Source organism: Myotis myotis, unplaced genomic scaffold (assembly GCF_014108235.1).
Source record: "Myotis myotis isolate mMyoMyo1 unplaced genomic scaffold, mMyoMyo1.p scaffold_m19_p_17, whole genome shotgun sequence".
Classification (NCBI taxonomy): domain Eukaryota; kingdom Metazoa; phylum Chordata; class Mammalia; order Chiroptera; family Vespertilionidae; genus Myotis; species Myotis myotis.
Window position 1 is genome coordinate 5,976,578 of NW_023416321.1, and position 24,604 is coordinate 6,001,181.

Here is a 24,604-nt window from a genome sequence, read left to right on the forward strand (position 1 = left end):
AAAACACGCGTGAGGGGAAGTCCGTGGAGAACACGCATAAGAGGAAGTCGGTTCACTACAGCGTAACATGGCTCAACGTGTCTTCCGGAGTTTGTGAATTTATGGGCGGCACGAATGGGACGGCTCCATTTGACATATCCATTCCCATTCCAGGGCCCGTTCCCTATGGGATCTTATCTCATATAGATTTCCATCTTCTCTCGAATGAGGCCACACTGTGCTGACTCTTATGATGACTGATGCTTACTGAACATACTAAGTCCAGAGGACAAAAAAGCCCGGCCCCCACTTGGAGCCAGATCCTCTCCGTTGTCTTGGATTTGGCATTAAGGTTCTGGGGCTCACCTCCCCCACTGTAAAATGGAAATGAGCCCGGCATCCATGAGGCCCCCGCACTAGGAAAAGGAAAAGTGAAACTCTTTAGTTCCAAAGACTAGGACCACCACCGAGAGTGCAGTCCCCTGGCGCCTTTGCAAAAGGTTTCTTTCCTTTACCCTTGTCATCTTTCCTTCCTCACGTTAGGATAGGGTTCCCATTTCTCCATACGGCTATTACAGTGTTACGACGAAAGTCCCCCTCCCTTCTGATTTCAGTGGCATTCCACTCTTTCTCTGAGACACACATTACAGCCGCTCCCCTCCATTGCTGAGGACGTTTTCTCAGCGTCCTTTGCAGAAACAAGCACCTTCTCCCAGATTCCATAGAGACTGCACTCCACATTTTGAGCAAGTGAATGGGAGGGCTCCTACATGTGACCTGGAGGGCAAAAGGGAACTCGCCAGGGTGGGAAAACATGACCCATCAGAGACAAGATAAATGTATACAGTAAACGTAATGCCCCCTCGGGGACAACAGACACCCCACCTAATGGCTTCAGGGGACAATCAAGCCATAAAAATAACGAAATAAATGGATGCCCTATTCCTAGTAGCCACCCCCCCTCCCCCCCCAGATGCTGCTATAAACCCAGCAGCAGCACCAGAACAGATGGGCAGACAATAGTTCCATGATGCAGAGACCACCAGCGAGGCCCAGAGAGATATGATTTAATTGTCCTTTGCTGGTTTATCTTTTAAAAGCAGTTCACACAGGAATGCGATTGTGAAAGAAGTAGAAACTTATTTCAATTTCCCAAAGGAAACTTAACTAACACATAATTTATAAAGTCACATCAGGGGCATGTTTACTACTACTAAGAGTCAATCTGGCTGTTACAGAATTATTTATTATAACTTTATTAAGGAATAATAACATTATTAAGGAACAATAAAATTATTAATTTTAATATTAAGGAATAATAAAATTATTATTAAGGAATTATTAAGGCTGTTACTAAGGAGTAATAAAATTCATGTACCTTAAGTATAATTACCTCTTTTTTAGAAATAGATTTTCCAAATATATATATATAAATTATTGAACTTTTAAAATTGTGAAGTATAACAGTGCATAAACCGTAAAACAGTGTCATATTCAGCTGAATGGATTTTAATTAAAGAACACATGTTACGTATACCTGAGTCAAGAAACAGAATGTTCCTACCCCCCCCCCCCCCCCCCCCGCCTCACCCCGAAGCTCCACGAGTCTATTCCTTATCACAGATGCCCCCTCCTGGAGGGGCGACTGCTTTCCTGATGTTTTACTGGCTTTATCGAGGTATAACTGACGAGCATGTTTAAAGTCTGCGCCCTGATACATTTTGCCATAGAGAGGCTTATAAAACCATTCCCATAATCAAGACAATGAATGTATGCCTTAGCCCCCAAAGATTCCTGATGCCCCTTTAGACTTCCTCTTTCTACCTCCTCTTTCTGATCCCTGTCCAAGGTGTCTGATCATCTCCTTTCTGTCTCTATATTTTAGTCTGAATTTCTTAGAATTTTCAGTTAATGGAATCATGCAGTTTTACTGTGTTTTGTCTTTGCAATACCAACCATGTGGTGGTACTTATGAATAGCTCACTATTTGACATTGCTGAGAGGTATCCCAGTTGTGTGTGACAATTTTTACCCATTTACCTATCGATGGACAAATGCATTTTTTGCCAGTTTGGTGCATAAACCTGCTGTGAACATTCTGTACTTGTTTTTATATGAGTACATGCTTTCCCTTGGGGAAATACCGAGGGGTAGAACGGCTGAGTTATTCTGTAGATTTATTTTTAAATGTTTAGGTATCTGCCAAATGGTTTTTCCAAAATGACTGTATCTGTTTACATTCCCTGCAGGAGTATATGAGCGTTTTAGTTATTCCCCATCCTTGTCAAAACTTTTTATGATCATTCTTTGAATTTTAGTTCTATTAGTCGTGCAGTCATATTCCATTGTGGTTTTAAATTTTATTTTTTAGTGACAATAATGTTGAGCAAACTTCCTTGTACGTATTTGCTATATGTACTTCTTTAGTAAAGTGTCTGCTAAATACAATCCCTATTTTTTTAAAATCAATTGTTTGCTTTCTTAATTTTTGAGTTTTAAACATTTTTCATATAGGATGGATATAGATTCTTAACTAGGGGCAAAAGTAGGTTTACAGTTGTAAGTATACAAAACATATTGTCTTCATTTTTATTCTCATTTATTATTATATTTTTATTGTTATTAAGGTACTATTGCCCACCTGTGTATGATTTGCAAGTATCCCCTGATAATATATGGTTACTTCATTTCTTTAACAATGTTTTAAAAATATATATATTTTTAATTTTTATAAAGTATGATTTATAAATTGTGTTTTTTGTATTTTTGTATGGTTCATGTTTTTGGTCTTGAGCCTATGGAATTTTTACACAGCCATAGGTAAGAAAGATTCTCTCCTAGGTATTTTTAAAGAAATGTTATAGTTTATATTTTACATTTGGGTCCATTTTCTGTTAATTTTTGTATATACATTAAGCATGAGTCAAAGTTTCTTTTTTTCCACATGGGCATCCAATTATTCCACCACATTTGCAGAAATTTTAAATATCCCTCTCTCCATAATTTCTAACACAAGTGGAGAGAAAATCAGTAAACTTTCAGTGGCCATGTAGATGCTATATTCTAAATCAAATTAAAACAGTGTAAAGTGATAGAGAACTGTTGTTTTTTTTGTGGGTTTTTTTTTTTTAACTTTTTAGAAGTGAGGAACAGAATAGGACATTTTATTCTTTGTTTCCTTTCCAACAACTCTGGGCCCAGTGGAAATCTCTTTTCCTCCCTGGTGTAACGCCTAGGAAATTATTCTCTCTCAATATCCTTTGTGTCCAGTTGCCCATTATCAGCAAGATAATGGTTGTGGATTCTTGGAAGCAATCAAATGTCATGTTTCACTATGAATAACTTCTGGTGGGAGTTTTCCACCAGGTGTTGACAATATTTCTATCAATGCATTCAGAATATTTGAGAAAAATGTGAAGTTTTTCTCTCACCAATAAAAATTATATATATATATATATATATATATATATATATATATATTCAGAAAGAATATAATGGGTTATTACATTTACCTGGGGGAAAATGCTGTCTTAGGAGGAATTCAGATTTCAGGGTTATTGATGATCATACAAGATGTCAATTATGAGATTAGTATATTGCCTTTGAAAGAATATCAGTCACCAGTAATTATTTTAAGTTTACAAATGTTGCAGCTACAATTTTTTTGTTTAAAATTCTTATTCTAGAAAGCAGTGAAGTTAAAAATGAAGACAGTATATAAAGAAGAGAAGTAGAAAATGAAGCTATTCTCCAGACCTAAAATTTTAAACAATAAGCTGAATAGCTATTTTATTTTCCCCAATTTGAAAATCACATGCCGTTAATGTCACGGAAAACTATAGATTGATATCCATTAACTTAGCTTTGTTGGGAGAAAAAACTGAAGCCAGAGTTGTCACACACACACACACACACACACACACACACACGCACGCACACACACACGCGCACACACACAGGCTTAAGGAAATAGGTTATAACATGAGCCCTTGGAAGAGGTAAATCTGAGTTATATCCTGATCCATATGTAGGAAATACTTGCAAGACATTCACTTTGAAAACAGTAAGAATAAACAATGCAATCCATGTTGGATGTTCCTTCCTATCCCATGGATACTTGTTCTATATCTTGTTACCATGAGAGCTTCATAGCTGGTTCACAAGATGTTCCCTTGGGACCCCTGGATTTTAAGAGATTACGGTAAGCTCCTGTCTAATACAACCCTCTCTTTATGGCCCCACCGATGTTACTGTGTAACTTAGATAGACGAGGGTTGGCTTGGCTTTACCTGATCAGCACACATCAAAGGGCTTTATCATGCTTTTACCGTTCATGATTGATGGCAATAAAAACCACACTCTACAGATTCATTTCTTAAAAACACAAAAAGGGAAAAATTCCACTCACATTACAAGGCTATCAGTACTAGAAGACAACAACATTGCTGGTGGGGGATTCCTTGGGGTCTGTCCACCACAGAGATTGTGGTTAACTATGTACTGATGTCCTACTTTTTGAATTCAAGCTCTACCTCTGTATCTCTAGGGCCTCTTAGATTTAGTTTCTTCAAATAACAAACTTCATCCCCTTGGCAGAGAGGATGAGAGGCAGTCATCCGATTCTGCGTCCAAACTCTTTGTATTAGTTCAACCGCTTCCTGTATACTCAGCACTGCCTCTTACTCCACCGCCCGCCCCCCCGCCCCCGGTAGTACCTGTTGTCTCCAGGGCCTAATCCTTGGAGGTGTTTATGTTCCGTTGGCACACTTTATCAAATTCCCATCAGACTCTTAGGTTGCAGATTCATACTCTCTGCTGAGTCAGTTCCTCTCCTGTGCTGGCTGCTTGTTTTTCAAGGTCTTTTGACATTTCTGAATTGCATTTGACTCCACTCCAATTCCTTTTGTCTTTGTGGATGTTTCCCTTTTATTATGCCGTTTTATTGTTATTTTAATGAGGCATGGGGGAGGGAGAAGAAATAAATGCATCTGGGCCACCTGCCATATTTATTTAACTGGCCATCTCTCCTGAAAATGTTGAATTTTGCCTTCCCTAGCGTTACTCCTGCTCTCTCCATACCGGTATCATCCCATGGAAGGACAAGGCCAGGACAGTTTCTCTAGTTTCCCACATCTCAGAAAACATCTTTTCCGATTTCTGACTTAACCAAATATAGAAGGAAAATAAAAGGCACGGCTTAACTACTAACTCTAGTTAGAGGCAACACTTCCTAAAGCCAGGAATAGCCGTGGTCAGAGCAGGTATCAGCCTCAGGAGGAGCCAATGAGGAGCCTCACAGCTTGCAAGACCCATGGGCCTCCCAGAGAGCTCACCTTTTGGCCAGAGAGGTAGCCTTCCTTGCCCTCTGGCCTCCAATAGCCCACTCATTCATCAGTACATTGGAGGGAGTACCTTGGCATGTTTCACAAGGATGGGCTAATGTAATCATAACACGCATAATACATGGGAATCTCAGTACCATTCTTTTCTTTTTTTAATTCATACTCACTCAAGGATATTTTTTCCATTGATTTTTTTTTAAAGAAAGAGTAGAGAAGAGTGAGGATGGGGGGGGGGGGTGGGGAGAGAGAGAGAGAGAGAGACAGACAGACAGATAGACATGATGTGAGACACAGCGATTGGTTGCCTCCCAGACACTCCCCAACCAGGGCCAGGACTCCAGCCTGCAACTGAGGTGCATGTCCTTGACCGGGAAGCAAACCTGGGGCAAACCTGTGATCCTCTGGTCTGTTGGCCGAAGCACTAACCACTGAGAACACCGGCCAGGGCTCAGTCCCATTCTTTTCTATATCTGACACTCAGTATAAGAGGAATATCAGACTCTCATCCCTTTTCATTGTATCTCAGCATCTCTGCTCCAAACCACTAATGACCAAATGTCCAGCTGACACTCACACAACTTCCCTAAAAACAGCAATCTAATGCCAGAAAGAGAAAACAAAATCAAACAAGAGCAAAGAAGATTGTACAGACCTGGCTCTCACAAGTACAACCAAAGTTCTAGAAATCTGCATCAGGTGTCCTGAAGATCTTCCCCATCTCAAATCAACCGGCAGGTACTAGGTTTGCAGGATTCAACTTCCATTCCTTAGGATGGAGATAACTCTCGCAATTTTAATATGGCAGTATGTTCTAGTTCCTAGCATTAAGAATTTTTTCATATATTGGGGCCCAATATATGAAAATGAGCATTAAGAATTCTCATTCCTGTCTTAAGAGTTATTCTAGCCGAAACCGGTTTGGCTCAGTGGATAGAGCGTCGGCCTGCGGACTAAAAGGTCCCAGGTTCGATTCCGGTCAAGGGCATGTACCTGGGTTGCGGGCACATCCCCAGTAGGAGATGTGCAGGAGGCAGCTGATCGATGTTTCTCTCTCATCGATGTTTCTAACTCTCTATCTCTCTCCTTTCCTCTCTGTAAAAAAATCAATAAAATATATATTTTTAAAAAAAAAAAAGAGTTATTCTAATAGATGTAACATATGGAAGAATGGATGTGTGCTCCAAGTTTTGAAAAATTATCTTAAAATGTATTTTAATTGCGATTGCTGATTATTTATCTCACAATAACCCTTATGTTTCAGATGAGGACAAATGAAAGAACTCAAGAACATGAGTTGACCTCTACCCACTAAAGGCTCTGATTAGGTCTTCTCACTCCATGACTACTATTCCTGACTACCCCAAATAGTTTGATGTTCATTAAGAAATGGGGCTTGCCAGGCCGGTGTGGCTCAGTGGTTGAGCATTGACCTATGAACCAGAAACTCATAGTTCAATTCCTGATCAGGGCACATGCTCAGGTTGCAGGCTCAATCCCTAGTAGGGGGCATGGAGGAAGCAGCCGATCAATGATTCTCTCTCATCATTGATGTTTCTATCTCTCTCTCCCTCTCCCTTCCTCTCTTGTGGGAAACAGTTTTTTGCCTTCACTATCTGATAATCGTAGACAGAGAACCCCCCCCCCAAACACCCCCCCCCAAGGCTGGATTCCTTTGAAGCCCTAGCAAAGATGGAGCTAGGCGCTAGGCGCCACCTCTGTTTGTCCAGACAGTGGTAGCTGAAACTACTCCCCCATTTATTATTATGTAAATCCTTGCTGATGGGCTAGTCTGCCTGTTAATGGGGGGTCACCTGCCTAAGGGCTATGCTATGGGTGCATCCCAGATCAATAAAAGCTTGGTGAGGCCTAAGCAAGGGTGGAAGTCCTTCCCCTTGAGTTGGACTTGCCCGCCTGGTCCCCCAATATTTCCAAATTATCTCTTGTCTTTTCATATTCATTTGTGTGCGGCTCTGCTTCCAGGTCCTGAACCCTGACCCACGCGGGGCGTGGGAAGGAAACACCCAACACTCTCTGAAATCAATAAAAACATATTAAAAAAAAAGAAATGGGCCTAAACAGAACACTATTCTTCTTTTATAATTAACATAGAGTTAGAAGGACCATATATTATTGTCTTAACACCCCAGTGAGTCAATGGCGTGAGACCCATGCAGTGACCCTCTTCATAGATCTTCCTATAGACCTGTGGCAGGATTTCAAACTGAAATGAGCAATTTTCACTCCACATCCTCTTCTCTGTTAAATTGATAATCTCTGTTTTCAATGTCTGTTTACAACTCAGAACTTTGAAATATACTTAAAAAAAACACACAAAAACCTTTCCATGTTCTTATTCAACAATTTAGAAACCCTCAAATTATTTTTTTCCCTATAGAGGGATATGAGCTTCATATAGTGACTGTTCTATTACCCCCACTTTTAGGGAAAAAATGCAAATCGTAGCATTTCTTTAATCTGTTATGTCTTTTAAGGGTAGGTTGTTGAAACAGAGAAAGGAAAAAAAAGTAAGGCCTGCACCCAACGATTATTTGGGAAAAAAAAGAATGACCTCAAATATTTGAACTGAAATGCATGAAAGGAAATACATCATATATTTTTTTTTTCCTATGGGCGATGACAGGATTTAAAATGCAAAATGCTACGCTTGCCTGGAAAAGCTACCTATTTTAAAAAAATTAGATTTTAAGTGATCTCCTGGGTACTACTATGTTACTCAGGACTGTCGACACACAGCACTGAGGCAATCCAGTTACTGAAATGTTGAGAAATGGCCCCGGCAGTGCCAAGTGCGTGTCCCCTGCCGTGAGCCGTTCCTCCTGTGCCTGTGCGCCGGCCCAATCACGGGGCAGGAGTCACGCTCCTGCCAAATACGGGGAGCCCAGATGCCCGGCCAGAAAGGCCCTGGATGTTTTCCCCTGAACGCATTCAAGAGGACGAACGTGTACATGTCGACCAAGATAAGACAAGACTGCACTCACTCTTGTAAATGTCTAAAAAAAAAAAAAAAAAAAAAAGCCTTCAGTTTTTGCAGCAACATTTGGATAGGGATGTGTAGTATATGGTCCGTGCCAAACTCCAAGTTACAAAGCCTGATTCTTGGCAATGACTACAAACGATTTCCATTTTACTACGAAAACGCAAAGAACACACCGAGTTGCAGACTTCTATCCCTGGGGTGTTTCGCATGTAAGAGAACATGTGCCGTCCACGGGTGACTATGTTCTGCCACGGGACCGTTCTTACGTCGGGGTCACAGACAACGCAAAGGGAACCGGTGAGATGATGAGTGTAGGACGTGGGACCCTCATAAAGAGAATATGAGAACATTCTGTGTTTTGACTGAAGATAAAGAAACATTTGCTAGGGAAAATTTAGAAAGTAGAGGAAAGTAAAATAAATAAATAAAATGTCGCTTATAATTCTTTTATCCTGATTAGAAGTCATGTCATCATTTCTGTGCATTTATTTTCAGGTATGTGGTGTGTGCACACATTCTTGGTGTCTTTGCTTTTGTGTGTTCACCTTATCATAAATGTGTGATCACACTGTATCACTCAATATCTAGGTTTTCACTTATATTGAATATTTGTAAGATAGCCAAAGGCATCGATGCAGATAATTTGACATAATGCCTTGGTCAGAAATTACTTGTTTCTGATCGTCAGCGATGGTTAACAGTAAGCAATCTCATTACAGAATGACATCTGAAATGCTTTTGCAAAGTCTTCATATCTTAAAAACGACTTTATCCAGAAGAGAATATTTGCTTTAATCTATAGACGTTCTGACCTTCATTTATCTGCTTTTGTCAGAGAAACGCTGTAAGCTTAGGCTCATTTTTTAAAAATCTGACTGTCTGGATGCTTTATCTGGTTTTCTTTCCTTTTGAAAGAAGTGGGAGCCTCGTCTTCGTAGGCATTCCTTTGATTCACTTTGTATGTTTTTTGGCCTAATTTGTGTTTTCCGTTTAGAACGGTTACCCAGGTTAAGTGTTTTCATTAAAAAACACTCTACAGTGTACGTTGGTTTATACTTTCTTGCGGATTCGATTTTTAAAAATTACTGTAAGTCCATTTGTGAGTCAGCTGTCACAGTAGCTTTCTTTTTCCAAAGCCTGGCCACCACGTCCGCAGAGCTAGAAAGGGAACCTTTATCTGGGCCAGGCAGCTTCCCTTTGTTTCTCCAGACCTACACTGCCGTCCTGTCCTTCTTCCCTGGGGTCTGTGCCTGGGAAGCTAGTCTTTTGGGGTCCAGACACTGAGGAGCCTCTGCAGGAGCTCAGGGGGTAGGGACAAGTGAGTCCAGGCTCCTCATCCCAGGCTCCCTCCCTATGAGGGTCCCTCACCCACCCCCCTCCTTCCTCGACTTAAGATACCAGGTGTGCATTACTCAGGTCTCTGACCTGCCAGGGACCTCACTCTGTCTCTTTCCTTCGTCCTTTTTGGGAGTAGATGTGTGGTTGCAAGATTTAGCAAAAAGAGATGGAGGAAACACACATAAAACACTTGTCACATTTGTTGGATATTTATCTGAAATTCCACTTTCACTGGGCACCTTAGGTTTCATCTGCGGCCCCTCAGAGTGTTGGTTTATTGTTGTGGTTCCCCTCCCTTGCCCACATTACAATCGTATCCTTTATAAATAACCCTCCTCCATGTTTCTTTATTTGACACCATTTGTTCCCTATTGGACCCTCGCTGACACACTATCTCATCACTCTTTTCAGCAACAAACTAAGCTCAAAATAAATCAGCTGTAGGTGTCTTTTGTTGGAGCGTCTTGCTTGATGCTGATGTTAGAAAGAATGTCTGCACGACCTCCCTGTAAAAACAGCTCTTTTAGGCTCCAGCATACAACATACCATATCAAGAGGGACAGGCAGCCCGACTGGACAGCTCAGTAGGTTGGAGTGCTGTCCTGTGCACCAGAAGGTGGCGGGTTCTGTTCTGGATCAGGGCACATATCCAGTTGTGGCTTTGATCCCAGGTCTGGGAGCATACAGGAGGCAGCCCATTGGTGCTTCTCTCTTACATCGGTGTTAGTTTAGTTCTGGAGCATGTGTGATCCAACTAAATTACTCATAACCCTCTCTTTCCACCCAGGCTGGATCATGTATCATAGGATCATCCTGAGCACCATGGGGAAAAGCTAAGAAAGCCTTTTATTCTTGGTAGTCATTGTATTGCTGTGTGTCCTTCAGCAAGGATAGCTAGCCTCTAGAACCCATAGTTGACTTAGGAAGAATATCACCATAATAGAGTGAACTTGTTGGATTTTTCACAACGTTTGTCGGGATCTTTGGGGCTCAATTTCCTCATCTTGGAAACAATGATAATAATAGTGCCTATGAGAATGAAATGACTTGGTTATGGGTGGAGCACACAGAGGAAGTTAGTAACTACCATCCACGTAACATAATGTTGCTCGGTTGCTAAATCTGAGTGTGAGATGCTCTTCCTACTGGATTTAGGGGCAAAACAGCCATAGGCTTATCATCCAGACCAGGCACTTGAAAAACACCCACATTTCTTTATCATATGGGTTACATACACCCAAATGCACCCATTTTATGTCTACATTCAATGAGTTTATACAAATCTGTATAAACGTTCATGCAGTCAAAACACCATCTCTCTCAAATATAGATGATCCCCACCATTCCCAATGGCTACTCTGTGCTTCTTTGCTGTTAGCTTCTACACACAATTAGCCCAAAGCTATTCCGGGCTGCTTCCTGTCATCGTAGATTCATTTTACAAAGGATTTGTGAAATACAGTTTATTTTGTAAATAGTCCCAGATGGACCTTCAGTTAGGAAATAAAATGCAGTTCCACCAAAAGGAACATCAGATTTCTTATTGTTCTTCCCACCATCGGGCAGTCACAGTTGCCGAAAATACCATTTTTTGAATAGGCACAACCATAAGGATATTTTAACCTTATCTTTTGTCTAATTTGTAGTCTCTTTTAACACTTAATGGTGACGCAAGGCATTAGTATACAATACACTGCAGAGAACATACCATCTTTTTTCTTCTCAGTAAGTTGGATTTTGAAATTTGGTTTAATATTTTGATTATTACAGAAAGAGATGGTGGGAAGACACATTTTGCTTCTGGTTTGCCTAACTCCACAGAATGTATGGTGGCTTCGGCCGGACAATTCTCAGCCTCCAAAGACAGACAGACACAGATACACACACACACACAAAAAAAAAACAAACAAAAAAACACACACACACTCCAAAATAGAAAGAAAACACCTTTTTTATATTGAGGGAAGAAATGGCTACTTGCTTTCAGAGAGGATTCCTAAACCTGGGCCCTATTTATGTTTTGACCAGATAATTCTTTGCTGGGGGCAGGGACCGGTTGCTCTGCGCACTCAGGACCCTTAGCAGCAGGCATGACCTCCACCCACTAGAGGTCAGTAGCAGCCCCCATCCAGCCTTGCTAATCAAAACACTCTCCAGACACTGTCAAAGGTCCCCTGCAGGGCAAAATCACCCCCATGGAGAATCACTTCTGCAGAGGGTCCTGGGATGTGTAGGAAGTATTATTCTGTTAAGATGGCAGGAAGCTAGCCATTGACCTACAAGATTCTCCTGTAGCTTAAATTAGTTTTGCATTAATATTCTTAGACGTTGCCCTTGCTGGTTTGGCTCAGTGGATAGAGCGTCAGCCTGAGGACTGAAAGGTCCGGGGTTCAATTCTGGTCAAGGGCACATGCCCAGAGGATTGTGGGCTCCATCCCCACTGGGGGGCATGCAGGAGGCAGCCGATCCATGATTCTCTCTCATCATTGATGTTTTTATCTTTCTCCCTCTCCCTTCCTCTCTGAAAACAATAAAAAAATTCTTAGATGTTAACATTATATGTTGACATCCTTTGCATACTAACATACTAGCGTCATGCTAACCAATACGATGTCAGTATGTACTGTGGGATGACAGGCAAAGCAGGAATCATGGGATTGGTTATGATTATCTTTTTCATTAGAGCAGGCTGCTATGGACAGATTTACTACCTCCCCCTAAACTAATTAGGGAAAGCTTCCAAGGGACAGAGATTTTTTTTTCCCTCTTGAAGCAATGATGTGCAATAAAACCATCATAGGTTATATTAAATTTTGATTTGTATGTGAACCAGCTCGTGTGCCTGAAACATCCAAATCATGAAACCACGTGGTCCTGCTTCCTCCGTAGAGGAGCAGTCAGAGCAGATTTCCAGGGAATGGGCCCAGTCTGTACAAAGGTAACTGATCCGAGAGTGGCCCTGCGAAGCATGGGGAGAAACAAACAAATGAGCAATCCATCAAAACTTTGTGAGCAAAGGAAGCCCTCCTCCGGGTCACAGAAGTGTGTCTCAGCAGTTTATATTTAGGGAATTGTTCAGAACACTGCTCCTGGCTTCAGATCAGTACAGATTAGAACGACCTTTCACTATAAGAACGAAACAACCCAGATTGTTCACACCCTCCAAAATGCACACACATGCCACTAAGACACATTTCCAGTTTAAAGTCCTCTAATTCATCCCCGTTTCTCCGCTTACTCTCAGAGTCCACATTATTTTAGCCCAAGAGATAGGACCTCAGCACACTTGTCACTCTTGTGTGTGATTTGGAGAGTTCCATGCAGGTAGGCTAAGTGGAAAGCTTACGTATGTTTTATCAACTGAACTAGAAGCCCAGTGCACAGAATTCATGCACTGGTAGGGTCCCTAGGCCTGGCCGGCAATCAGTGCGAATCTGTGGGGCAACCAGCAGGGCGATTGGGAGGGGGTCCCCACTGGCACCCGCATTAGCTGGCCTGGGACCTGTAGTCTGGGGGCAGCTCTTGTGTTGAGGGTCTGCCCCCTGGTGATCAGTGTGCATCATAGCAACCGGTCATTCCACAGGTCATTCTGCCATTCGGTCGATTTGCATATTAGTCTTTCATTATATAGTGAAATGAAAGGGCAAAGTACTTTTCTCAACAAGGTGGCTGAGGAAAGTACTTTGCCCTTTGACTCTGTTGACCACTCATGTTCGCCATCTGCTCTTTGCAAGTAAGAATCTACTCATCTTATGACCTATGCTATTGTCATAGCTGCCATCTCTGGATACGTGGAGAGCAGAGGTGTTCACACCATTGATTTAACATAGTTTTTAATAAGTTCTTTTCAGCTTAAATCTGCATCATTTTCTTCACTTGCCATTTGGAAGAAGTTAAATTTCCTGACTATTTTTCTTTAAATTCTGATAATATTCTATTTATAAAAATAATTTTAAGAGCATTTCAAACTTCCAGCTCTAGGCACACATACCCACCACACACACACACTTCAGTTCAATAGCCTATTCTCCCTGCTCAATGCTTTTTCTTATTTACATTACTTTTCAAAATTAAATTCAGTGATTAAAGGATAACAGATGCATTCATGGATCTATTAATTATTCACTCTTTTTTCAGGAATTCAAAGCATTGGCTTTTCTCTTAAAAGCACACTTAGTCTTACATATAATGCACTTATATCAATTATTATGAACCAAAATTTTCAAGGACAACAAACTCATTTTTGCATTCTCTCAATTTATAAACTGTCAGGATTAAGATTTTTTTTTCTTAAAATATGGAATTTTATACTAACATTTTTTCTTACTGGGACAGTTTCCATTTATAGACTGTTAATAAGGACCCCATCTTGCAGTAGGGAGCAGAATGCCCCTTTAGACAAACATCTAAAATTTTAGTAAGTTCAGATGGAAAAAAAATACGTATTTCAAGTGACCGTTCATTATTTACAGCTTCCTTGGACAGACCTACAAAGTGGGGTTTACGACAGCCTTAAAAATCTATATTTAAGGAGAGAAAGTGTGTGAAGGGGGGTGCTGGGGACTGGGGAAGGTCAGAGGTCAGGGAACTAGAGGAAAGTTGTATCGGGTTTATGAAGTATATGAGTTGAATACATTTTAAATATTATTTTAGAAAGTTGTCTCCATATAATAAATGCTATTTTCTGACATTTAGGTGTGTTGTGCTTTGAATACATTTTAGGGGCCATGTTGATGCACACAATAGCAAAAAGAATAATTCTGAGATCAACAGTATGGCTCAAGTGGTTGAAAACCCTAACAGTTGAAAGAAGTTCTCCAATCTCACATTATATAAATTCTCCATCAGAGAGGAATGAACTTTTCTTGACTAAATAATTATAAAAATGAAGCTTCCCTTCTTTTTGGCATGGCTTATTTCGTTTTACTTTAATTATCCCTTTTTTAATTCAAGATATGATCGTGAATTATGAAGAAAAGAAGGAAGAATCAAATTAAGGGAGAGAAAAATAAAACAGAAATCCTACAGATTTCATCTTTGTTCATTAGACTTGGGAGAATTTTAAGACCTACTCAAAAGTGGACTGGGTCTATAAAACAAACGTAAATGTATTTAAAAGCTTTACTGGGTGATGGCAAAGGACAGAAGAGGTTGTTATTACAGTAAGAGTATGTTGAGGAAGCATTTTATTATTATATCAAATTAGATAAATGAGGGCCGAGTTGGAAATTACAGAAGATTAAAAATATCCACCATATCTATTCCTCTCTAGATGGACATTTAGATTGCTTCCCTATCTTGGCTTACCTATATAATAAAAGCCTAATAATAAGTGTCCGGTTGTCAGGTCATCTGGTTGGCCATTCAACCAATCAAAGCATAATATGCTAATGATATGCTAAGGCTGCTCAACTGCTCACTATAACGTGCACTGGCCACCAGGAGGCAGACAGTTTACCAGTCTACCAGTCGCTATGATGTGCACTGACCACCAGGAGGCAGATGCTCCGACTGGTAGGTTAGCTTGCTGCTGTGGCCTGGCTGATCAGGACAGAGTGAGACAGGCCAAACACGCCCTGGAGCCCGCCTGTGGTCCCTCCCCTGCCCCCATCGTGCACCAGTGGGGTCCCTTGGCCTCGCCTGCGCCCTCTCACAATCTGGGACCCCTTGGGGGATGTCAGAGAGCCAGTTTTGGCCTGATCCTGCAGGGACCAGGCCAAGGGACCCCACTGGTGCACTAATTCGTGCACCGGGCCTCTAGTCATAAATAATGCTGCAATGAACATAAGGGTGCATATGGTGCATACATCTTTTCAAATGTTTTGACTTACTTTGGATAAATATCCAGAGTGGAATTGCTGGGTCATATGGTAGTTCTATTTTTAATTTTTGAGATTACTCCCTACTGCCTTCCACAGTAGCTATACCAATTTATGTTCCCACCAACAGTGCACAAGAGTTCCCTTTTCTCTCCAGCCTCACCAACACTTGCTATTTGTTCATTTATTTGATGATAGCCATTCTGACAGGTGTGAGGTAATATCTCGTTGTAGTTTTAATTTGTATTTCCCAGATGATTAGTGACTTTGAGCACCTTTTTATCTATTCATCATCTTTATGTCCTCTTTGGAGAAATGTCTATTCAAGTCCTCTGCCCATTCTTTTAATTGGATTATTTTTTTGGTGTTAAGTTTTGTGACTTATAGATTTTAGATTTTATACCTTCAGCAGATATATCAGTAGTAAATCTGTTCTTCCATTCAGTAGGTTGTCTTTTTTGTTTTATTGATGGTTTCCTACACTGTGCAAAAATGTTTTTAGTTTGATGTAGTTCTATTTGCTTATCTTATCTTTTCTTTGGTTTTTACTTGCCCAAGGAGCATATTAGAAAAAATATTGCTAAGAGTGATATCAAAGAATTTTCTGCCTATGTTTTCTTACAGGAGTTTTATGGTTTCCAGTCTTTCATTTAAGCCTCTAATCCATTTTGAGTTTACTTTTGTACATGGTGCGAGAAAATGGTCTAGCTTCAGGGTTTTTTGGGGGGTTTTTTTGCACATATTTTTCCAGTTTTCCCAATGCAATTTATTGAAGAGACGAATGCATAAAGATGTGGTGCATATATGCTATAGTATATTTTCCATAAAATATAATAAATCCTAACCATTTGCAACAGCATGGACAGACATAGAGGATATTATGCTAAGAGAAGTCAGACAGAGAAAGACAAATAGCATATAATTTCACTTATATGTGAAATCTAGAAAACAATATATGAAAAAAAAAATTGATGGTTGCCAAGTGGAAGGGAGTTAGGGGAATGGGTAAAAAAGTGAAAGGGATTAAGAAGTACAAATTGCCAGTTATGAAGATAGCCATGGGAGTGTAAAGTACAGCATAGGGAATACAGTCAATAATATAGTCATAACTATGTATGATGCCAGATGGGTATTAGATTTACTGGGGTGATCACTTCACAAGGCATATAAATGTCTAATCACTATATTGTACACCTGAGACTAATGTACTATTGTTGCCAACTGTAATTGAAAAACAAAAATATAAAACATCTGCCATATAGGAAACGTTCATTAATAAATTTTTATCTCTCCTAGTACCTATGAATGAAAAGCACGAACTCTACCATGGTAAATCAGGTATAGGAAGACATAGCTGCTGGCTTGAATGTTTGAGGAAAAGTTCGTGGAGGCCCTGTATGGGCCTTGATCATAGGGATTGTGAATCATAGAGAAAAGGTAACAGGAAAGTTTTAGAACGTGTCAGGCAAGAAGGGAAGAAGGATAAAACAGCAAAGGAATTCATAGGCATTCTAAGGAAACTCTGTTCTGTTTAAGAAGATATTAAACTCAAATTTAGTACCTGGCTTATGTCATAACCTGTTCACGATAAGAGGAACTCTTTAAAATTAAACCTTCTAAGCTTAGAGCTTGCAGATGTGGGGGAAAATGTAACAGGAAGATATTTTAAATTCCCTTTTGGCTAACCTTACACACTTATAGCCAATATATATAAAAAAAAGAAATAAAAAAAAATCTTGTCGTGTTATGACTTAGGGTGATTTATCCCCATGTTCTCTTTACCAACAAGGAGTTCCTCCTGGTGCCACACACTCTGTATGGCTGTGATGCATGCGGAGAATGAAAAGGCAAGTCTGTGGCTTAGTGACTAAGGTTTACACCAATCTGGACTTCATGATACCACAGGAGCTACTGTGAAAATGACAATAGTGTTGTATCCATGTAAAGACCTACTCTGGTCCTCTGGAACAGAAACTTGTACCAGTTAAATGGAACTAACTGTTAAAACCTAGCATCTTTGAATTAAGTGTCAACCAGCACTGATGATGAGGAAATTTAATTAAAAATATCACTTTTGAAGTAGAAAAATATTTTAAAGAGGACCTATATTAGTTTCTACTATGTAGTACCATCTATGGACAATGGAAAATAGCTTATGGACTTGGACTTTAATTAACTCTTTTTATATGCAAGTAACTAGTCATGAGAGCCCAATGCCAGATAGGCCAGAAGTTAAAACAAGGGAAATCACTCTTGTGGAAAATTCAACACCTGCAAAATAGATACTATTAAATAAAAGATTTTTTTTAGGAGACGTAAAAACCTAACCAACATTGCAGTGATTCTACTTGGAGAGAAGAATAATATATTGACTTTCTACAAACTCTGAGAGCAGGAATGCCAGGGAATATTGGTTGGGCGGGAAAGAATTCAAAATTCTTCACACTAATTAGGCATACACTAGATACGTATTAAAATAATATTTCCCCAAAGTAATTTGTGGTTTGACCTTCCAATTAAATCACAGCTTTCTCAAGATATCCTACCCACATATATTATTTAAAATTTTACTCTAAAATTGGTTAATATGATTCAAGAATTATTCAGTAATCAATAACTGCAACATTAAAAATTGTGTTCTTTATAACTTTCATTTCTCCAAATTGCCATCACATTATTACATTATATTTCACTTTCACTGATATACTGAGATTCAGTTACATTAAGACAGTTATATTCTACAATTACCTAGGTTAGGCAGGAACTTAGGGGTATAAATATTCAAATCAACTTTAGTTAGTTTAGGTACAAGAGGAGGAATTTCTTAAGAATATAGCAGTGTGCCTGGCTGGTGTGGTTCAGTGGTTGAGCATTGACCCATGAACCAAAGGGTCCTGGTTTGATCCCCAGTAGGGGGCATGCAGGAGGCAGCCAATCAACTATTCTCTCTTATCATTGATGTTTCTCTCTCTCCCTCTCCCTTCTTCTCTGAAATCAACAATAACAACAACAAAAAAAAATACAGCAGAATTTTAGTAATTGGGGCTAGAATGTAGGCAATAATGGAACCAAGAAATGAAAACCTTAAGGAACCTGGGTCGAGATGGAGATGTTTGTAATCTCTCTGGAGATATCCTTCATTCTGACCTGTCCACAGATGGGTGTTCCTTGCTGATAGTGAGTTGGGGTGAGATGGTCATGTGAACCTCGGAAACCTTCTGTCTCACCTACAGAGCAGCCCGGGCTGGTGAGAACCTCTTAGCCACAATTTCAAGCTCCAGGGAAAGAGGATTTGATTGTCTCCACTTCTCCCAAGTGCTTACCCTCATTCATTCAACTATGTTCAAACTTGGCTGCTGGGGACACATTCCAATGGGTGACGTGGGCAGGAAAAAAAGAAGTCATTTTGTGCTGAGCAAACATCACCAATAGTGACTCTCAACTTCAGAAGTTTTTTTGTTGTTTTTTTTTAAATGACTCAACTCAGTGGGGATAGACATGTGAATTGAAAAAGAAATAGGAATGAAGTCAAATGTCCAAGAGTAAGTAAGATCTTGTTCATTCTCTTGAGTATGTAGATTATTCTTTTTTAAATTTTATTTTTCAAATACAGTTTGCATTCAATTTTCTCCTGTATTAGTTTCATGTGTACAGCATAGTGGTCAGGCACTGAATTTTATCCTAATGCAGTAAGTTTTATGCTTGAAAGTCTTTTTTATTAATAGTTCTCTGCAACAAAAATATGTATTGAAAAAGGACTTTTTAAAGTTCCCCATGACCGTATGACTCTGATTATAAAAATAAAGTTTCTTCTGGGTGGACTTTTTAAAAATCCCAAGCACTATTCGTGATCATAGAAATGTTTAGCATTTAGAGGTAGTAGGAGTTGTTAAATTCCTTTTTCAATTAAAAATATGACTCAAGCATTTAAACCATTGATTAGAATCCCACGCTTGGTGGCAGGGTTCATTGTCATCTATGTTCTTGCCAGGATAGCTTCAGCTTCAAGATCTCCCTTTGTGAATGGAAGAAATACACAAGATTATACCTGATCTTAGGTCAATTACTCCTCCTGTTTTTGTCCAAAGGGTTGATATTTCAATATTGTACAAATTGACTTTTTATATGTGGACATGGAAGCTCTGTTGCCCTCCCTTCCTCGCTCATTTGTGTGCAAATGTATGTGCTCTGTGGTTGCAGAGGAGGAATATAGTGGTCCTTACAGAGATTTATTATGAAATAATATTTATCATGGCATCAGCGGCAGGTGACCGGGTAGGGTTGTTCTTATTACCACTACATAATTCAATTTCCTTTGGATTTTAATATAAATCTGGACTTTCTAGCCTCTAACTGGTTTTTAAAAAAATAAGTTTGGATAGCTTGCTACTTCTTCAAGAAATGAAAAAACAAAACTCTTTGGCAGAAAATTTAAATTTCCAAATACTGAAAATGCAATCCTGAGGCTCCCTACTGAAGACCAGCTTTTCCAAGGGGTTTTAGAGTGTTCAGTGAATCCCCATTTGCTTTCCGAAACGAGGCAGGATTCCATATTGCTTGCAGGAAGAGAGGATGAGAATGGTTTTAAAATCTCCAGATCGTGAGAGAGAATTGGGAAGGATCGTTCTGTCAATGGCCGCGTGCTTCTGAAATGACACAGCAGACAGGAGCACATCCATTTGGGAAGTCCTCCATTCACCCCCTTCCCTTGGGTCCCAAGGTGTTTAAATAACTTTATGGAGGAAGCAGGAAACAGCCGTGGTAAAATCGTGGGTTTTATGTCTCACTCGGCGGGGGGAGCTGCCAAAATGAGAGCATTGTCGGCCTGTGGCTGCGTGAGGTTAGCATGTGCGAACCCGAGCTCCTTTGGATGGGGCCTGTAACATGCTGCTCGTTGGTATCATTCCACCCACAGAGGATGAGTGCAAATGAGTTCTCGCTTTGATGTTTTTAGCATAACTCCCGGCTGGCGTTATCACTGAACTAAGCAAACAGAAGACTCCCGTCCCAGGGTCTGGTCAGTAGCTTATGTTCCCAGGCCTATTCTGCTCATTAGATGTACACTGAACACTTTTAAGATACTCTCAATGTCTGTAGGCGGATGGGGTACAACAACTTAGTACACGGAGAAGAGAAATTGTTCTAAATAAAGTAATACGTCTTGAGATGGTCCAGGTTTTAAGAACCGGATCAGGATGGATAGATAGATAGATAATATACAGATTAGCTATAGATAATGTATAGACACATATAGCAAAAACAGAGAGATAGAGATATAAATATATGTATCCATATACATGTGCATCTGTTATGTGTGTACACACACACACACACACACATACAACACATCAATGGTTTTTGGAGAAGTTCACGTCACTATAAAATAGTCATAAGGTGATTGCTCTAAAACTAGTCAGGCCCCAATCTCGATAGGGACAAGTTTAGCTGCCTACAACCTTAAATTTTCTTTCTGAAAACAATACCCCAACCAGTGGAACCAATATACCAGACCACCCTCGGTGTAATTAGGTAGTCAGAAAAGAACAGCATTCGGTGTATAACGCAGTTGAAGATGACATCAGCAAAATTAAGACTTTTGTGAGATGGATGCAGAGTCGCAGCATTTTAGTAGTAAAAGAAAATTTGTCCGTTGTACCAAATTTAGAGAAGCTGATTTATTTAACCAAAGTCAGAGAGCTGGTGAAGAATAGAGCCAAGTTTGGATTCTGTTTCCGCTCCAATTCCAGGGTTGTTTCTGCAGAACCAGGTTGGACTTTGATGTCTGGTGCTCTCTGCCACAAGAGAGGCAATACTTCAAGGAGAAAACAAATCATATTTCTTACTATTAAGATTTAATAGGCATTGGAGGAAACTGATTCAGTTCTCAAACTTACGAAGTTCTCAGACTTACCAGTACTTGGGCATATACACAATACAAGATATGTATTAGCAAGATCAAGGAAAATGAACATCTTACCTGAGATTATAACCTTTTTTTACATTATTTTCTTTTACCTTCTAGTCATGATCAGTACTTAGAATTGAAATATGAATCTAGTAATTAGTGTGGTTGAGTGAGTTAATTCAAAGGAAAAATGGCGAGAGTGCAGATAACTGACCAAGAGAAAAATGGAAAAAAAATAATTTCTACTAGACTAAGTTGGTTTGGAATTTATCCCAGGAAAACTAACATGCATTTTCTCCTCTTCATTCCTTCTTCCTTGTAACACTTAGAAAATGCTGCAAAAATATATATACAATAGTTATCTAAAGAAAGACGCTGGGATTACAGCCTAAGAAAACTACCAAAAGTACATTTGCAAACATAAATCAACACAAGGCTTGTGAAAACACAAGAATAGGGCTGCATTCTTGGGCATCAAACCAGAGGGGTGTTGGTCGCTTTAGAAGCCATTTCTCCATTATGTCTCTTGAGTGACCCATGATCCCAGAATTGCACTTTTAAACACCAGTGTCTAATGTAATGAAATTGGGCAATTGCACATAGAACATGTGCATGGAAAGGAAAGACGGAAAGTGGTAGAATAAAGAAATGTAGCCTGAACTAATAGAAAATACTGTTAAGTGCAAACTGTAATTGAAAAATAAAATTTAAAAAAAGAAAAAAAACTAGCATCTATGAGTACATATTATAACTCAGCTATGGTTTTAATTTTACAGGGGGGTGTTTTCTCCAGAGTTCATACAGCAGGAAGTTGTAATGCCAAGATTCAAACCTAAGTTCATTTGAGTCATAAGTATATGATCTTTTCACTACCCTCTGCTGAGATTTATCTCCACCACCCCCACCCCACCCCCCATTCTTCTCCTTATCTATCTATCTATCTATCTATCTATCTATCTATCTATCTATCTATCTATCAATCTATCTTTTCAGGCTTGGAATGATGAGTAGATATTTTGAAAAGGACTTATTTTATACACTGTTATGACAGTGTCTGAAACCAAGTTAGCAGACATGGCCTCTATTTTTATGGAGCTTACTTTCTCATGGGGGAACTAAGCCAAAAAATAAAAAGTAAATAGATGATTTTGGAACATGACAAGCACCTTGACAATACAATGCCTTGAGCTAGAAAACTACTTCCAAAGATGGGGTTGATGGCACTTTATAGAGAGTTATAGAGAGAGAGTGTCTGGAGAAATAACATTTGGGCTGAACTTGAAGATCATTAAAGAACCAGCCATGGCAAGAGCTAGCAGAACATTCTCAGCAGAAGGAATGGCAGTGCAAAGGCCTGAGGCAAAAACCATTTTGCTGGAGCAGAGAAGGGAAGGAGAGTGACAAGGATAGGGTGTCGGCCAAAGAAACGGATGTCAGGGCCGCTGGGGGCATATGGTTCGGCAACCAACAGAAGCACCGGAAAATAATGATACAAACCATAAGCTTTGTCACAGGTCGGGTTCTCCTTTGATCTTTCCCAGGCAGTAAAATGAGTTTCATAAAAGCCGTGTAGCCAAAGTGTCAGCAACATCTACTAGAAAATGGCTCAGAGCACATCTGCAGATACAGATATAACTTAGAAAACTTGCACATGCAGCATCCCAGAGCTTTGGGGAGGACAGGGGATGGAGTAAGTGCCTGGGGGTGAAGGAGCATGAGAACCCACAATTCTCTCTTATTTATATGTCTCACCTTCTTATTACCAGACCTGAGGCCCTGAACCTAACTGTCCCCTATACCTGGGCTCCTGAGCATTAAAGAGAAAAAACCAACATGATACAGAAAAATGTTAGTTACATGCAAACAAGTGGTTAGAATAAGATGGCACTTGGAGACATTGTAGAAAATAGGTCTACCTTTCATCTAGGGCCAATATTCCACCTTTGTGTGCCAATCCACCAAAATTACCGAAAAATCGGTACAGCGGTCTGGTAGGGTTAACCAGGCACAATTAGGGAACAAGAACACATTTTTTGTTTGGCTTTCTTAGAAATGTTTCTGATTTTATGAACTGTAAATTCAATGTCCCAGGATTCAGTTTTCCTAAAGAAAGTAGCATTCTATTGTTGTTCACTCTTGCTGAAAAACATGTTTTCAATGAAAAGAGAGTGTGTGAGCTCTTTCATTATGTATGTAAATGTTTCAGGGCTAATCTGAAATAATTAGTCCTCCCCTTAAAACTTGACATCAACCTGCCAGTCTATTAGCAATTAATTGCCTAGGCTAACACTTAATCCTAGGTGAATACCTCAATTCTATTTTCAGTTTTTGTTTTAGCGAGCTAGTCTCTGATGACAATGTCTACTTCTATGTCTTCCAGTAATGTTTAAAATTTTTTCACATATAGATCTTGCATATGTTTTGTTTCATTTATTCTAAGTATTTAATCTTCATTGATTCAATTTTATTATCTTTTAAATGTATAAGCATTTTCCATATTGTTACAGGTGTACATAATAATCACTTAGATAGTTTTGCAATATTTCCCTGAAATTATGTGGTTCTAATTTAAAGAATTTCACTTCCTCTGACTATTCCTATTATATATCAGGCTGCATTAAGCCACCTCATATATCTCTTTAGTACTTTGGAATCATTTCCCAGAAATGTGCTTTTATTTCTTTAAATGCATTTTAAAATGTATTTCTCAAATGGTTGAATCAATTTACAGTGTCAACAGCATTAAATAAATTTACCAGCTTCATTGCATTCCTTTTTTTAATTAAGATTAATCAGGAGTAAATTTTAAATTCAGTTACTTTGAGAGGGGCAAAATATCATTTTCTTTTAATTTTGAATAGTTTGATATATCAAATTGCTAATAAAATTATGAATTTTACCTGGTCTAGCTTAGATTATTTGTTTATTAACTGCCTAGTTCTCATAAAGGTTTTATTGCATACAGTATAATTTCAGAAGACTAGCAAATGTGTACAATTTACCTATTATCATGGTGCTAAAAGCTTGATATTCTTCCAGAGACATAAAAGCAGCCCCTTCATTTAAAATATGTGCTCTTAGATACATAGTTTATATTTATATTGTAAATATGTGATTCCAGTTTCAAACTGAAATATAGACTCCATTCTTAACTCTTATCAACAGCAAATGCCCAGCCTTATCTTTGGGTTACCTCTTTCCTGCTCCTACTGGAAACTTGTTC

The 24,604-nt window shown here is 39.4% G+C and overlaps 1 protein-coding gene across 3 annotated transcripts in view; it reads right to left on the minus strand.

Moving 5' to 3' along the window:
- The window catches only part of KCNJ2 (potassium inwardly rectifying channel subfamily J member 2), a 255,701-nt gene that overhangs the window by 56,839 nt on the left and 174,258 nt on the right, over positions 1 to 24,604 (minus strand). Inside the window, exon 1 of one of the 3 annotated variants that reach the window (XR_004972713.1) lies at positions 4,695 to 4,778. The exons of the other annotated variants lie outside the window; for them this stretch is intronic. The gene's annotated coding sequence lies outside the window, so the exon portion shown is untranslated. Of the gene's footprint in view, positions 1 to 4,694; positions 4,779 to 24,604 lie in introns of those variants that run through there. 3 annotated transcript variants of the gene reach the window in all.